We start from the raw sequence: 16,140 nt of genomic DNA on the forward strand, positions 1-16,140 counted from the left end.
CTGATTGAAAACATGAATATATTTCGATCGTGCAAATCCTAATATCAACTAGCATACTTTTAACAATTTTAACCAGTAGGGGATTTAAGGACAAAATGGACACAGTGGTCTTATTTGAAAATTGGCTGGTTTTAGTAACGTTTCCGCGGCTGTATAACTTTAAGAAAGCTCATCATCACGATCATATCAGATGTTGATCGTCATTGTCAGTACTTGTCGCAGTAATAATTTCATACATTTGAAATTATTACTGCGACAAGTACTGACAATGACGATCAACATCTGATACTGCAATACTAGTGATTTTGTTCAACTTTATTTTGTTCAACTTTATTGCAGAAAAAATAAAATTGAAAGCTGTAAAAGGTGATTGTCTTTTAACTTTTACTCTCAACTACTTCTAAAAATGGATTAAAGGATCCACAGGTAAAAAGATGAGACTTGCATTTATTATAAAGATCTCTTTTCCAGTTGGTTACGATGCATAGCTTTGTGTTGATGACCTAAAATGGGTCAACCGATTTATTGATATCTCTGTATATCATTACCTTATATGGACAAAATGGTTTTTGTAGTTGATGCATTTTTTCTTAATAGTTATGTTATTATAGTTCCTACTTAATTAAAAGATTTAATTTACTGGTTGTCAATGAATTTAAGATAAGTAAAAATGATTGAGCTTGATTATAATATCATTAAAATGAAACACCATGTCGTTATGTCCGTATTTCACTATAACAAAAATAGGAAACGATTGCGAAATATTTAGGTGAGGATTGAAAATTGTCCGAATTATACAAAATTGTCAGATTAATTACTCTTCGTGTTCATATTTCTTGCCAGTAATGTTAAGAATGTTGAAATTTTTTTAAGTAACATTATGTAAATGTAAAGACGTACGTTTTTGCCTTGCTTTCTAATACTTCAATATAGCAACAATTTGCAATGATACATTTGTATTATATTTAGAAATATTATTTTTATGTTTGTGACGAAAAAGATAAAAAGACCTAAGATATTTCAATTACTGACCCGACATACCTGTCCCTGTCAACATAGTCCGCGAGTTATTCGAGATATTTTTGACAATGTTGGGGTTATTCTTAGAGCAGTATCAATTTTGATAAAATATTATCTTTGTTGCTCTTGTCTTCAATATGTAGGAAATCTTGTATCCGAATTAAGTCTTTACTTGAATGTTATATTCGTGTATTTTTTATTTTTTAATAAGTCAATCCTAAATTTCTTTCTACAACCAAACGATGAATGAAAAACATTCAATCTAGCACTATGTTTAAAAAGTCTGTCTTCACATTAATAATATTTATTCTTCCGGGGTATCTTCATGAAACGTGTATCGTCTATATGTTTTTATCCTACGCAACTTGATACATTATTATGTTTGCTAAATATCACGCATATTTATCATAATAATACGAAAATTCTCTGTATATTCTTTCCATGTGATTCAGATTTTAATCCGCTTTCGCCCGTTATTAATATAACAGAGAATGGATATATGTTTATAATGCCTTCCAAATCAATATTGTACCTGGCAACATACCATATTCGTGTAGGACCTTCCCCGAGTCCCTTATAATCTCGAAACTCGTATCATGTAAAAGAAACTGTGATTTGATGTATTTTTGATACACATATTTGCTCAATACTTTTTGTTGATACACTTATACAGATATTGATATTCGAGTTGATTTTTAATGAAAAATAAATAGTCATGAATACATATTTTAAGGATGATAAGGGTTAGGTTCTTTAGAATAGAGATTTTGTAACTGTATATATTAACTAACTATATTATAATGTATCGGTAGTAATACATTTTTTACTTAACGTTAACGAATGAATATTAAGAAATTAAAATAGGATAGAGCGGGGCTTCAAGGTCCGCGGGTAAAGAGTTTTACTGATGACATATTAGAAATAAGAAAAAGTTCAAAAAAAATTAACAACAATATTTGCAAGTACTGGGAAAAATTGTATAACTAGCCATCACGTTAATTCTTACGACGTTGCTATCGGCAATGTTTGAAAATCCATAACAAAGGCATTTTCTTTCGTTGTATTTTTTTTTTGGTTGTCAGCATTGTTATTTGGTTTGCCAGACCCTAATAATTTTTTTTATTTATTTGTTTTATAAGACATGTTGTTAATTTTAAGTTGTATTCAACAGATTTTCTATATAATTTATAAAAAACGGGTGTATAGATGTTAGACCTCTATAATAGCTTACACGTGAATGGGGTAAAAAGGACACGATCAAAAATAGTAAACTAAAAAGTAAATTATGTTAGAAAAAGCAGTATTACAAGAAATAAATAAATAGTTATTCCAACCCTGCTGATAAATTTTTCTGACGAAACCAAATCAATGCTTCATGCAGTGTTATCTCTGTAAAAATGTACCCTTGAAATTTATATTTTGCGTTGGTCATTATAATATAAATTTTATGAGCGCATTATTACAAAGATATTTTACAACTAAGATATATTACAACTGTATATAATATTGATAGTTTTACGATTTTTCTTACATAATTTAAAATTTTAACTTACGTGATAAGATTGTTTTTACAAGAGAAAGCCATTTGCTGAGTTTGTTTTTTGTCGTTTCAGAACGTGCTAAATCGTTTGAGTAGAAAATTGGAAAAACGACGTTTTTTTGAAAACTGGTGCACTATTTTCAAAAATTTCGAAGCCCGAATTGTAACCCGTTCCACTCGTTAATTGCAGAATTAGTACAAATTTTGCCGCCGGAATGAAGAAATAATAAAAAATTTGCGAGGTTCAACTGTTTTAGTGAAAACGTGAACTTTACATATGAGTAAACTAACTATACACACTTACTTTTTTTAATATTTGTATCAAAATAACTCCTTTGGAAATTATAATATAAATAATCTTAAACAATAATTGATACTAAATGAAAAGCATTACAAATTTTCTATTAACCATATTTTATGGCGATGTGTATTATCTTGATAACTGCCTAACAGACGGTTCCGTTGCATGGCTGATGGGTGATGGCCGTATCTTAATTATACACAAAATTCGGAAATAACGCACGGCGGCCGCCTCGCGTTGCGTTGTCGTAGGTCGCGAGGACTATTGTTAAGCCGCGGAGTCGATATTCTAATTATAATTTACTGATGATTTACTACCTGTTGTGAGTGAGTGAACATTTGGATAATAATATCCGTCGTCTATATTTTGCCCGCTCGGTCTACGGCGCAGGATTCATTCAGAGACCGCTTACGACGGCTTCCCGCAACCGATAGCGCGGTCAGGGGCCGGGGGCCAGGACCCAGAAATAATATTCGTATTTTATTTTAGCCTCATGTATATTTCTGTGAGCGTCTCTTCAATTTTAGTTCCATTCAACGCGGCGGAATTAGCGCCGGAAGGCGAACCGGAAAAGAGCATTGCACAATGACGTTAATCGCGCTCACGATACGAATTTGTTTTTGTTTTTGCTGCGCTGATAAATCAAAACAATTTAATGAGTTTTATTATTTCTTGTTGTCAGTTGTTTTCTAATTTGAGTTGAAAGAACCAAGAATTATGTAGGGATATTCGAATAAGTAATATGCTAAAATTCGTTTTGTTTCTGGTTAATTGGCAAATGCCTTACTGTGCATAAAATAGTATAGACAACTTCTTAATATTTACTATGTTACGTTATTCGAATATAATGATTTCATAGAAGTTTCTTGTAAAAGATACCTTTCTCGAATATTTATTACGCTGGATTACACATATGAAAAAAAAAATGGGGCACAAAGGTCCAATTTGATTTTGAACAATTACATTGTGAAATTCGAACTATGTTCAAAAAAACTTCCAGCTAATTCATCATTGTAGAAATGTATTTTTAAAAATACCCCGTGGACGGGATAAAATCGGACGGCTAGGAAGCAAGCAGATCCATTGTTTTATTTTAATAGGGCTTTTACGAAATAATAGCTACATTATTCAACTAATGCAAATAAATAAATTTTATGGTTACGTTTTTACACTATATATAATCTTGATCTAATTTAGTTGGAATAACTAGTAAAAAACGAGTAATAAAATAAAAACCGAAAAATGTAGAAAGGAAAAAAGGTCCTGAAAAAAGTAGAAAGGAAAATTATCTCACGTTGTTACGAAATTACGTGCTTTAAGTGCAACGTAGATCTTTGGGTAAATTATGAACATTTTTCAGTTATTGTGGTTCACTTTTAATATTTTTGTTCATTTAAACATTTGAATCGTAATCATGAATAACATTTCTTAGGCCCACAGTAAATAAAACACCAAAATTAGCCCAAGTTTCCAAGATTTAAGACGTTTTTTTTGAATCATGAATTTAAATTTTTTTAAATCAGTCGATTTTAAATGCCTCCCTTTATAAAAAAAATTACTTCAGTGTAACTTTCAATTAACAGATTATAAAATGGTATAATACTTGATAATTTTTTTATTGAAAAATTTCGAGAAAAATAAAACCCGAAAATGGTCCCATAATTGCTAACGCAATCATTTTTTTTTTGTTCCGCATAAACTCTCGGAGATTCTTAATTTTATGATTTTATTTTTGGACTAAATCCTTTTTTCCTAAGTTTCCATCACGATAAAATATTTATTTAATTTTATATTTATAAATTCTTTTACGTTCCGGGGTATGGGTTGTCGAAATGTTATAGGAACTTTGAATTATTAAAACACACTATAAATCAAATTGTACATTCACTAAAAATTATAGTTGGTAATATCTCGAATTATTGATGTATGTATGTAGCTTCTCAATGTACACGCAATAGTAAACGTTAAAGTTTTATTACATAAATTCAAGATTCGTATTAATTCATATATAACGTGAGCTTTTAACTTTTGTACAATCAACAACCGTCCGTCAAAACGATATATAAAACAATGGGTACAAGTGTGCATTACTCAAAGCACTTTTGATAAAGTTGATCCTGTTAAAGTTTAAATATATTTTGACAAACGTAATTGACCGGCGCTAAATGAAATCCACACATCGGCGCGTGCGACCGACCCGCACGAATGGCGTGGGTTGCGTTGCGGTCGAAGTTAATTTTCGATTTGAAATGTCGGAAAGCGTGAATTGCACGTCATCGAGTAATTTAATTATTTCATTGCATTTTAGTGTGCCAGTTTATTATCATAGCCAGGATAGTTTTAACAAAAACATTAATAGCGAGCGCAATGTCGATTTTCATTCAAGTAATAATTGATTCAAATTATTATTTAAATGATTGGCGCAGTTCGTTAATTATTAATATACATTTATGGTAAATACTTAACTCAATGTGATTTAATATGAATTTGTATTCAAGTTTGTGTAGATTATAGTATTCAGTATATTTATATATTCAATATTTAATGCCTAATTTGGCTTTCAATAATTAATTATTAAAAAATACCACAGTTTACTTGTTTTTGAGATAGCTGTTCTCTGCTCTATACTCTATACAGAGTAGGCTGGAGCACAAATGTCCGATTTGTTCTTTCAGTAATTATACTGTCTACACTACATTGCAACACTTAACAAATAACTATCCAACTATGTTTGGTAAAATTCTCAGTTAACTCCTAAATTATAGAAATGTGTTTTTTTAGCTTTTTTCTAAAAGTTGTCATCTTTACTCTATAGGCTGCGTAAAAAGGACAGCAATCGGACAATTAGACACTATAACTTATTTTTAATTTTAAATGAATTTCAGGAAATAATTGCAAAATCATTCAACCAATGCGAAATAAATTATTTGAGAGCACTTTTTTTTCAAAGATAACGCCGTATATAACCTCGATTTGCTATTTTGTCAGAAATATTCATCAACATAGTTGGAATTACTATTTATTTAATTTATAACTTGTAAAATAGCTTTTTTAACTTATTTTACTATTTTTTATTGTTTTTACCTTTGCCAAGGTAAAGATTCAGTTGGTCATTTTTTTCCATCCGCATGTAAGCTTTTTGTAAAGCTTATATAATAAAACTGTTGAAGCTGTCTTAAAAATAACAAGGATTCTTATGAAACAATTAAACACCTAAAAATTATATTAAGGCCTCGTAAACGAAACAACAGGTCTTACAACCAAAAAAACTAACAACGAATGAAAATATATTTGTTATGGATTTTCAAAGATTGCCGTTTATCTTCTGATTAGCAGCTTCGTAAAAATCAAGATTATGGCTTGTTATACCTTTTTAGCGTTCTACTTTCTAAAAAGAGAGCTTTCTATCCATGGCACTACCTTCGAACAGGGTATTAATAATAATAAATTAGTAGTGTATGGCATCGTGCCTTAAGGAAAATTGCAAGAACTTTCCGTACCGTAATGAAATATTCGAAAAATACTGAATGTTTTCAAATATATTATAAGTGATATTTCAAGTATATAAGTGAGCTTCGGAATTTTAGCTAAAATTAAAATTAAAAGCCGAATTATTTTCGATATTCAAACAAAAACAAATTTCGAAAATTAAGAAAAAAATTTTTCCCAAAAATATCGTTTTGATGTTTGATATTGTTAAAATATATATAGCCTATATTGTTAAAAAATTCCCAACTTTACTTGTTTTTGAGATATCGGTTGTGGACTTTTTTATCCGTGGATCTTTAGGCCCTGCTCTAATCTACCTTATATGTAAAAAATCTTCACGGCAATAAAATCATTCAAGACCAAAAAGAATAAAAATCATAATAAAAATTAATTATTGAATTAATAAAATCAATAATTAATCTACTTATAATAATTTTATATTTATAATGAACTGTTAACAAATTTAATAATTAATTTACAAATTTGCATGTGTAACCGACGCAATAGCACTAATAAATGTACTAAAATTCTTATCTAGCACAACTAAATCACTTATTAAATACAGTATCAGGTAATACTATTTCACTTTGAAGGACCATATACTTGTGTCTGTTACGAATGAAATTTTGTACAATTATTATATTTTTACCAAGGATAAGATAAAATACTATGGCGAAATGTCTGTCAATAAAGATGTTCAAAATTTTTTAAGAAATATTTGATGTAACTGCTTTGAAATATTTTTACATATGACATACACATATGTAGATGCATACATTAATATACACATTGATATATTACTATCTCAGGTTCTTAAATTATATTTTACTTAAATGTAAAATACTTATGGAAAACATCCTTTGTACTAAATTCTAACAATTTTTATTTTTTTCAATTTTTCATTTTAATCTTTCTGTCCTTGTAAAATCCATCGGATAGAATTCATGTTATTTTAAAATATATTTTCATGTGTTGAATGCCTCATCAACAAACATATTTTTTTCGACAAAACGATTTATAACAACGTGAGCAATTAATATTTGAAATATAGTGTATTATTTTTAAGTGAATATTCAAAGCTCACTATGTTGAGCTTTTGATACTAAGTCTATTAGCTTTTCAATATCAATATCATTTTACATATTAATGAATCTGCAAAAAATACAAAAATAGATTGCTCGTAATCCTTTTGTATTCAACATGACTCTAGTGAAATAGACATATAGCAGTATATGTTTCCTTGAATATTTGAGGAGTTTGAAATTTACAAAAAGCTTAAAATACTTAAACGAGATTTATTGTTTTGAAAGTTTCAAATGCGAAAACATAAATTATTAGTAAATAAAATTTATATGCGAATTATATGATTATTTTATTCAAGAGTAATCTCGTAAACATTCGACATAGGGTAGAGTGAGGCATAAATGTTAGCGGGTAAAATGGTCCACCACTATTGTCAAAGTTTGTCCCAAAATCAAGTAAACAAAGTATTTTTATTTGTTAGTAGTTTTTTGCGTTTTGAGCTTTGTTATTTAGTTCATAATATCTGACTATAATTTTTAGTGGACGTTATTCAATGTTGTATAAGATGTATAAAGCGTAACAATTTTTTATTTTTTTATCAATTAAATCTCTATAAAAGCTTACATGTGTTCTGAATAATAAGGATCATTTGAATCCGGGCAAAGTTGTAGTTTCGTTTTAGAAAATTGCATTAAAAAAGTAAATTAAGTTAAAAAAAAACATTTTTACGAGATATAAATTAAGTCAACAATTATTCCAGCATTGCTGATGAATATTTCTGACCAAATACCAGATCAATGTATAAAATCTCATTGGCAGATATTAGTGTTATTTCTGTAAAAAAGTATCCATAAAATTTATATTTTGTATTGGTTATACATATAATGTAGCTATTATTTTCTTTTTTTAAATTAAAAATATGACATTGGACCTATTTCGCCCCTGGTCATCCCATATTCTTCGGCATATGGAGTAAAAGGACTAGATGACAAACAGCAAAAAAAAAAACACATGACTATAATTATGAATTAGCTGGGATTTTAACTGAATATAGTCAGATAGTTGTTTTTTGATATACATTATTTGTTGCGTTATAAATAATTTGGCTTTTACAATATAATTGCTCAATTGGACATTTGTGCTCCGCCCTACCATATTGCATTTAAACTCATTATATGTAAACTTAACATATTATGGAATTTTTATCACATTTTTCTAATCTTTTTGTTTATTATCTTTATTGCTCACAAAAGATTTCATTTTATTAATGTACATTATATATTATTTCAGTATAGCCCTAACTTGATGTACGCTTGGTGCAGTTTTTTACCCGGAATGCTTAAGATCATGTTCATCATCACGATAGTGTGCACATAAAACCCCACGTTCTGAATGATCTCGCTCTTAAATCAATGCTTTGACTTGTCGCAAAGTTTTATCTATGTCGGATCGTTAATTTGAGCGTTTCGAAAACAAATCGATTCGTGAAAACGTTACCTGTCCTGTGAGCACTACAAATCAATGATAATCGCGTTACGTCGCTCTATATCACACCGTAGCGGCGCAAAAGGGGGCAGGATACTCCGCTTTAATTATTCTAGAACACGGTATGGCACTTCCTGACCATTAGAGCAGATTTGCATTGCAACTCCGCGAACGTGTTACACAACGACGAGCCACGCGCGAAACTGACTCGCCCCCGTGTGAGTGGCTAAGGCCGTGGCCCGGACTGGTTACGAACGATTATTTGCTTACATAGATTTGATGTAATATTTATTTCGATTTTTTTTATATTGAAATTTAATTAAAACTGTAGTTCGTTTGTATTATTTATGTGTGTGTTTGTCATTGAACTTCTCTAAAACTCCTGGACCGAGTTTATGAAAATAAATTATAAGATGATATGTTGGTTCAAAAATAGCTTTAATTCACAATTTGATCAGATATAACGTTTTTATTCAAGTCCGTTTATTTAAGTTTTTAATGAGTTTTTATTTTTTTTGTAGAAATTCATTATTCATAAATTGAAAAAAAATGGCAGTATTTAAAAAAATCGTAGTAATTAAGTTGAAGTACCCGATTTTAGCCACACAGAATACAATTGTTAAAGTTTTGGCTAAATGTAATGGTTAAAGTATCGGTGTTTCATGGATAATAACGATTAAAAGTATTATAAAGTAGGATGGGGCATAAAAGTCCAATTTGACTTTAAGGAAATATACTATCTAAACCAAATGAATTACATCATAACACATTATACATATCCAACAAATAACTATTGTGTTATGTTTTTTTCTTTATTTATCTGTCACTTTTTATCCCCTAGGCGGGGTAAAATGGGACATTCAGAGGGCAAACATTTTAATTGGCTTATTTTTAATTTTGAAGGAATTTCATAAAATAATAGTAACAACTCTAAACCAATGCAAAGAATAAATTTAATAGGTACATTTTTGACAAAGACAATACTTTATATGAACTTGAGCTGGTATTTCATCAGAAATATTTATTAGCAGAGCTGTAATAGCTGATAATATAATTTATTTTTTGTAAAATTATTTTTTAAAACTGTAAATACATTTTCAATTACTATTCCTTAGTGTTTTCACCTTTGCCAGGATAAAGGTTCACTTAGTCATTTTTACCTTTACCCCACGAGGTTACATAAAAACACCTGTTGAATAGAATTTAAAATGAACAATTTATTTTGAAAAATTAATTTAATAATTATTACTGTGCTAAAAAATCACTATTAAAAAGCTTTTTCTGCAGTTTTTATTATGGTGAATAACAAACACATTGAATGAAAAATAAATATTAACATATTTAATATCAAACACATTTAATAAATTGTGTAAATATTAATTTATTTCAATAATAAAACAGGTATAAAATTCTTAAATATTGGATTTTCTTTATGAATAAAAATTAAAATCAGAAATTTATTTAACTTGATTGCGATAAATAAGACTTAAAATTTTATTTTCGTGGTTCTAAACAAACTATGCTTATGCACACTAGCTCATACACACATAAAATTTAGTTTTGATCATAAAATGGGGAATGCCTATCTTATCTACTGTAATACACATTTTCTAGTATTGTATTTTGACAGTAAAACTGTGAAAATGTTATTTAGATATATGCGAGTTATTGTTTAGTCTTTATAATTAGGTGTAAATGCACAATTAATAAATTTCTTTAAAAATATATTTTTAAAATCGTGTAAAGTCGAAAATTTGTAAAATGAGTACGTGGGTTACATTTAAGTATGATTTTTCCAAAATTATGCTTTTGAGTAATCATAGAAATTCATCTCCTGACTTGTATATTTTTAATCGAAATTCCGACAATTATGTTTACAAGAGATGAAATTCATCCCTGTATTCGAATAAGTGTATCGTTCGCTGTGTGCGATTCTCAATGGAGTAAAACAGTCAATCAACGCATTCGGATGGGCTGACTGCAAAAATAGATTAACGAACTAAATATTAATGCTCTTGTTCCGAAGCTCACCGAATTCAGTCATTATAAATTAAGCTTAATTATTATCGCTTTTCGGCTCATTATGGACGACACGTGGGCTGGATAAATATTGACAGTAAATATTTACATCGAATAGGAAAAATATTGTCTTTACGCATTATTTGGAAGTTTTATAAGCTGCAACGGAATCGAGAAGTGTAAAGAAAAATTAAAAAATGTAGTGCATAAATTCTAATTTATATTTAGGTCATTAAACTGTTTATTCAAGCTTTTAACAGTAGGTACTACTATTTATGGGTTTATATGTTTTATATTTTTGTTACTATTACTACTATTTATATGGATATATGTTTTATATTTTTGTTAATATGTCAAAATTTGTTTCAATAGATGGCTCGAGTTAATAAAAATACTGGCACACTAGCCACTTTTTAATGACAGTGGCATTTTTGTACCAAAGCAGTAATACTTTGCAATTGCTAAAATTAATAAAATTGCAATTGGTAAAATAACTATATTAAAAACTTAATATATTCTTAAAATTCGTGGGATTTATTATTTTACTGAATGTATCAGTTTAAAAGACATTTTATTTTAAGTTTGAAAGAAGTTATGCTTTTGAATCTCATTTAATTAAATTCCATGTAATTTAATTTTTTGCGTTATTTATTATAAATAATTATCTTAACATTTTGTGTACTATTACACAGTGGCGTAACTAGTAGAAAACTTCACATTGTTTTCGGTTTATTTTTAATAAACTCAAACTGCGATATTTTTCAGAGTCTTCAATTACACGTTATGTATGTCTTACTACTACCATAGATAAACCTCCTCTCTTAAATAAGAATACTTTTAAAACAAATTATCACTGTGAGTTTAATCGCGGTGAAGTAAAATATTCGATCTCGATTAAGATCAACTTCTACAGAATCTTTACTTTTTAAAAAAATGTAAAGAAATTGTAGCAAATTAAAATAAAATTAATTATTTTTAAGCAGTTCTTTGGGCTGGAGCTCTGTTAATTCGGGGGCTTGTGGCATTTTGCCACCCTGTATAGCTACACCACTACTATTACACTAAACTTTTTACATTTTGACCTATTTTAATAGCGATATTTTAGTCAAAATTTAAATTAATATAACATGTGAACTGTTACATTGTACTTGTTATGGCCTGAATAGTTTTTAATGTGAATTATGAAAAAAGTTCATCATTCAACAAGATGCTGCCAAACTCTGTTAAAATTATACACTTTTTGTGTATAATGCCAAAGGTCCAGGTGTAAGAGTTAGTGGCTATATCAGACCATTAAAAGATGATGTTTAATTTAAATTGTTGTACATTTGGATAAAATGATACGATGTTAAAGATTTCCGGATGATGTTATATGTTTGAATGTGGAGTTAACTGCACTTATTTAATAATATTAAATAAAGGGAAAATGTTTGGAATATATATGATATATACCCACACTCGAACACATTAACGATTGAATAAAGTTAATATCAAATGTATTTTATTTAACCAGCAGACTAATTATTCACATTTTATGATCAAAAAGGCTACCAATGAATAAAGTTTTGTGTATATATTATATTTACTTAAAATATATATATATATATATATATATATATATATATATGTGTGTGTGTGTGTATTTGTTTGATCATTATAAAATTAATATTGTATAATATCGTAAATCTTTCTCAAGTAAAATAGAATATTTTATAATGCGTTAGTGCTGCTAGTAGCAACAAAGAATAAACTGCTCTGTTCTTTAAAGATTTTGCCGTTCTTTTCGCATTTTCCAAGAATAAGAATTTCCTTGAAAGCCACAAAGGCAACGGATCCGTTTGCGCAGCGGCAAAAAGGATCTCGTAATATTGTAGTGGCGAATGCGTGAAGTGGGTGGAATGAATGATGCTTCCATTCCATTCATGGCACCATCAAATATTCAACATCGAACAGAGAGAGCGTGCCGGGATGTGCGGCTTGCCGCTCATTATGAATTAAATATCAATGATAATGTGACTGCAATGTCGCGCCTACTCGCACACGTCACACATTTATATATATATATATATATATATATATATATATATATATATTTCTGGGACTACTATCAAAAACAATAACACAATTGCTCCGAGTTTTTAAGAATTGGGACTTTTTGTTGAACTATAAATTAAATTTTTTTAAAATCGAACGACTTTGAGAGGCTATCTTTTAAGAAAAATGTTTTAAAGTGTGTTGACACGTTTCATCAAAAGTTGGCCATTTTAATCAGAATTGCGAAATGGTAAAATACTTGAAAATTGATTTTCACGTGATTTTGGCTAGTATTTTTTGCAATTATGTTATTGTTTTTGATTGTGGTTCTAGAAATGTTATTTACGATTATGGTTACAAAGCTTAAATGAACTAAATTAGTAATAATTAACTACAATTACCGAAAATTTTACTAAAGCTCTAGGTTGCGCTTGAAAGCTTGTAATTATCAAACAACGTGAGACTTTCTATTTTTTTTCTAGACAGTTATGGTCAATACTATCATGGGTTGACGTCAAGGTCTGAGACACCATATATATATATATATATATATATATATATATATATATATATATATATATATTAGGGTGGTCCTTAAAATGGTCATTTTTGAATTTCCTTGCTCCCAGGGGCTCAAATGGTTCCAAATAGATAAAAAACAATTCTCTGAAAATTTTAGCTCTTAATATTAACGTTTAGATAGAGCGCAATTCAATCAAAGTTTTGTATGGAAATAGCATAAAATTTTTTTCAAAAATTTTAAAAGTGTTTTTTAAATGTAATTTAGCAAACAAATGAATGAATAAAACTCATTCATTTATCGCTAAGTTATACTTAAAACATTTTTTTTTAATTTTCAAAAATTTTTCCATGCTCTTTCCATACAAACTTTGATTGAATTGCGCTCTATCTAAACGTTAATATTAAGAGCTAAAACTTTCAGAGAATTGTTTTTTATCAATTTGGAACCATTTGAGCCCCTGGGAGCAAGGAAATTCGAAAATGACTATTTTAAGGACCACCCTAATATATATATATATATATATATATTAGGGTGGTCCTTAAAATGGTCATTTTCGAATTTCCTTGCTCCCAGGGGCTCAAATGGTTCCAAATTGATAAAAAACAATTCTCTGAAAGTTTTAGCTCTTAATATTAACGTTTAGATAGAGCGCAATTCAATCAAAGTTTTGTATGGAAATAGCATGAAAAATTTTTCAAAAATTGTAAAAATGTTTTTTAGATGTAATTTAGAGAACTAATGAATGAATAAAACTCATTCAGTTGTCGCTAAGTTATACCTAACACATTTTTTTTAAATTTTCAAAATTTTTTCCATGCTCTTTCCATACAAACTTTGATTGAATTGCGCTCTATCTAAACGTTAATATTAAAAGCTAAAACTTTCAGAGAATTGTTTTTTATCAATTTGAAACCATTTGAGCCCCTGGGAGCAAGGAAAATCGACAATGACCATTTTAAGGACCACCCTAATATATATATATATATATATATATATATATATATATATATATATTTACTTATTTTGTCTACCTTGTTTAAAGCTCGCTTTCTTCATTTTACTTTTCAGACTTTTACTACCATGCTTTCGGACTTAAAGTATCTATTACAATTTGATAGTGTTACTAAAACCTAGAAACTGCACATATATATTTATTATCTGATCACTTTTTCGAAGTTACATTTCTTTATCTGCTACGATTTATTTTATTAATGAAAATAATATTTAAAACTTCTATTTTTGTTTCAGGTTGACGTCGCACACCGATCCGATGTTATTAGCATATTAAAAGGTAAGTCTTTTTTATGTTCAAGTACCTCACTGTTAATGATTAACATAAACGGTAAATTTGAAAAATGTTGAATTTATCACAAATATAACTTTCGAGCCCAATTCATGCTTCAAATATTAAAAATAAAATATAAATTTTTTAAAAAGAAACCGTTTTGGTTTATCCGTTTATCGTTTTTGCCCTTGTGCTGTCAGCCGTCTCGTGCGGTATCGCCTCGTAACATGTCTTCATCATAATAACATCGTATCATCATTTGTATTTTTCCATGTGCAACGAGTTTTAATTTATCCTTGTATTCGGTCTGTACGAGACATTATTGTTCAATATCATTCATTGTCGCGCAAGACGCTTTCAATACGAGTTTGATTGTTTTGTTATTATTATTTCGTACATGGTAATAAGCCTGGGACTTGCGCAGGTGGAGAACTTTTTTATTTTTAAATTCCGTAGATTTTACCTGTATTGTCAGTCCGTAAATAATCGGTTAAATGATTTGAATATTTGTACTCTAGGACTCCCTCGTATATTAGTGGTTAGAAATAAGTGCTTCTAATCAGAAATTTAAGATTCGATAACCGCTTCGGACAACCTGATGTAAAGTAGCATAGTAGACATGAGTTTTTACTTGGAAATACAAATAGCATTATGTTTCCAAGGAAAAATTCATCTTACTGGCATTTGTGCAACTAACTGATTTTTTATGTAGAAATATGTGGTATGTAAGTGAAGTAAGAGGGTAGCTAACACAAATTATATCGATGGTTTAGCCACTGTAAAGCATGCCACATATAATTGTTTCTGGGACATATTGATAGTGCCAGCCTAATTTCAAACCGGTTTCATTTAAATTGAATTGTCGCATTTGGAAGTTCAAGGTTTAGATATTAATATAGGATTTCGTGGTAGGTGGGTGAAAATTTAGAGTTGTAATTAATATGAATAGTCGGTCGATTTCAATCATATTGAATCACAAATTTTCTTAGAAATGCGTCAAGACGTTCGGGGGAGTATCGCGATGAACATCATGACACGAGAATTTTACATTAAATACATACATATATAGATTAGACATGTTGTCAACACTTTACTTTAGCCTTTATGTTATTGTAAAAACTATGTTTATCGATACTGCTCATTTTCGATTTTGCATTTTAAGTTACATTTTGAAAATCTGCGACTGTCATAGATGTCAAGTATTTGATTTGATTTTGCTATGGAATGTTAATAATACGTTAAGGTTACACGAAATTATAGATTGATAAAAAATTATATTTTTCTCGTTGTCAGTTCAAAGATTTCGCTCAAGTTAAATCAACTTCATGAGATTAAACTTTATAAAATTCTAATATAAATGTATTTAAAGGGGTTTTTTGAGATTTGCTGTCTCTGGCATATCGAGTATTTAGTATATAGGG

The 16,140-nt window shown here is 28.9% G+C and overlaps 1 protein-coding gene across 2 annotated transcripts in view; it reads left to right on the forward strand.

Moving 5' to 3' along the window:
- The window catches only part of LOC113377246 (myocyte-specific enhancer factor 2), a 345,797-nt gene that overhangs the window by 177,631 nt on the left and 152,026 nt on the right, over positions 1-16,140 (forward strand). For both annotated transcript variants that reach the window (XM_026617494.1, XM_026617493.1), the window contains exon 4: positions 14,683-14,725. The gene's annotated coding sequence lies outside the window, so the exon portion shown is untranslated. The remainder of the gene's footprint in view (positions 1-14,682; positions 14,726-16,140) is intronic.

The sequence above is a fragment of the Ctenocephalides felis genome, unplaced genomic scaffold (assembly GCF_003426905.1).
Source record: "Ctenocephalides felis isolate EL2017-DRISC unplaced genomic scaffold, ASM342690v1 CF-g0.4_SCAFFOLD_01886, whole genome shotgun sequence".
NCBI lineage: Eukaryota > Metazoa > Arthropoda > Insecta > Siphonaptera > Pulicidae > Ctenocephalides > Ctenocephalides felis.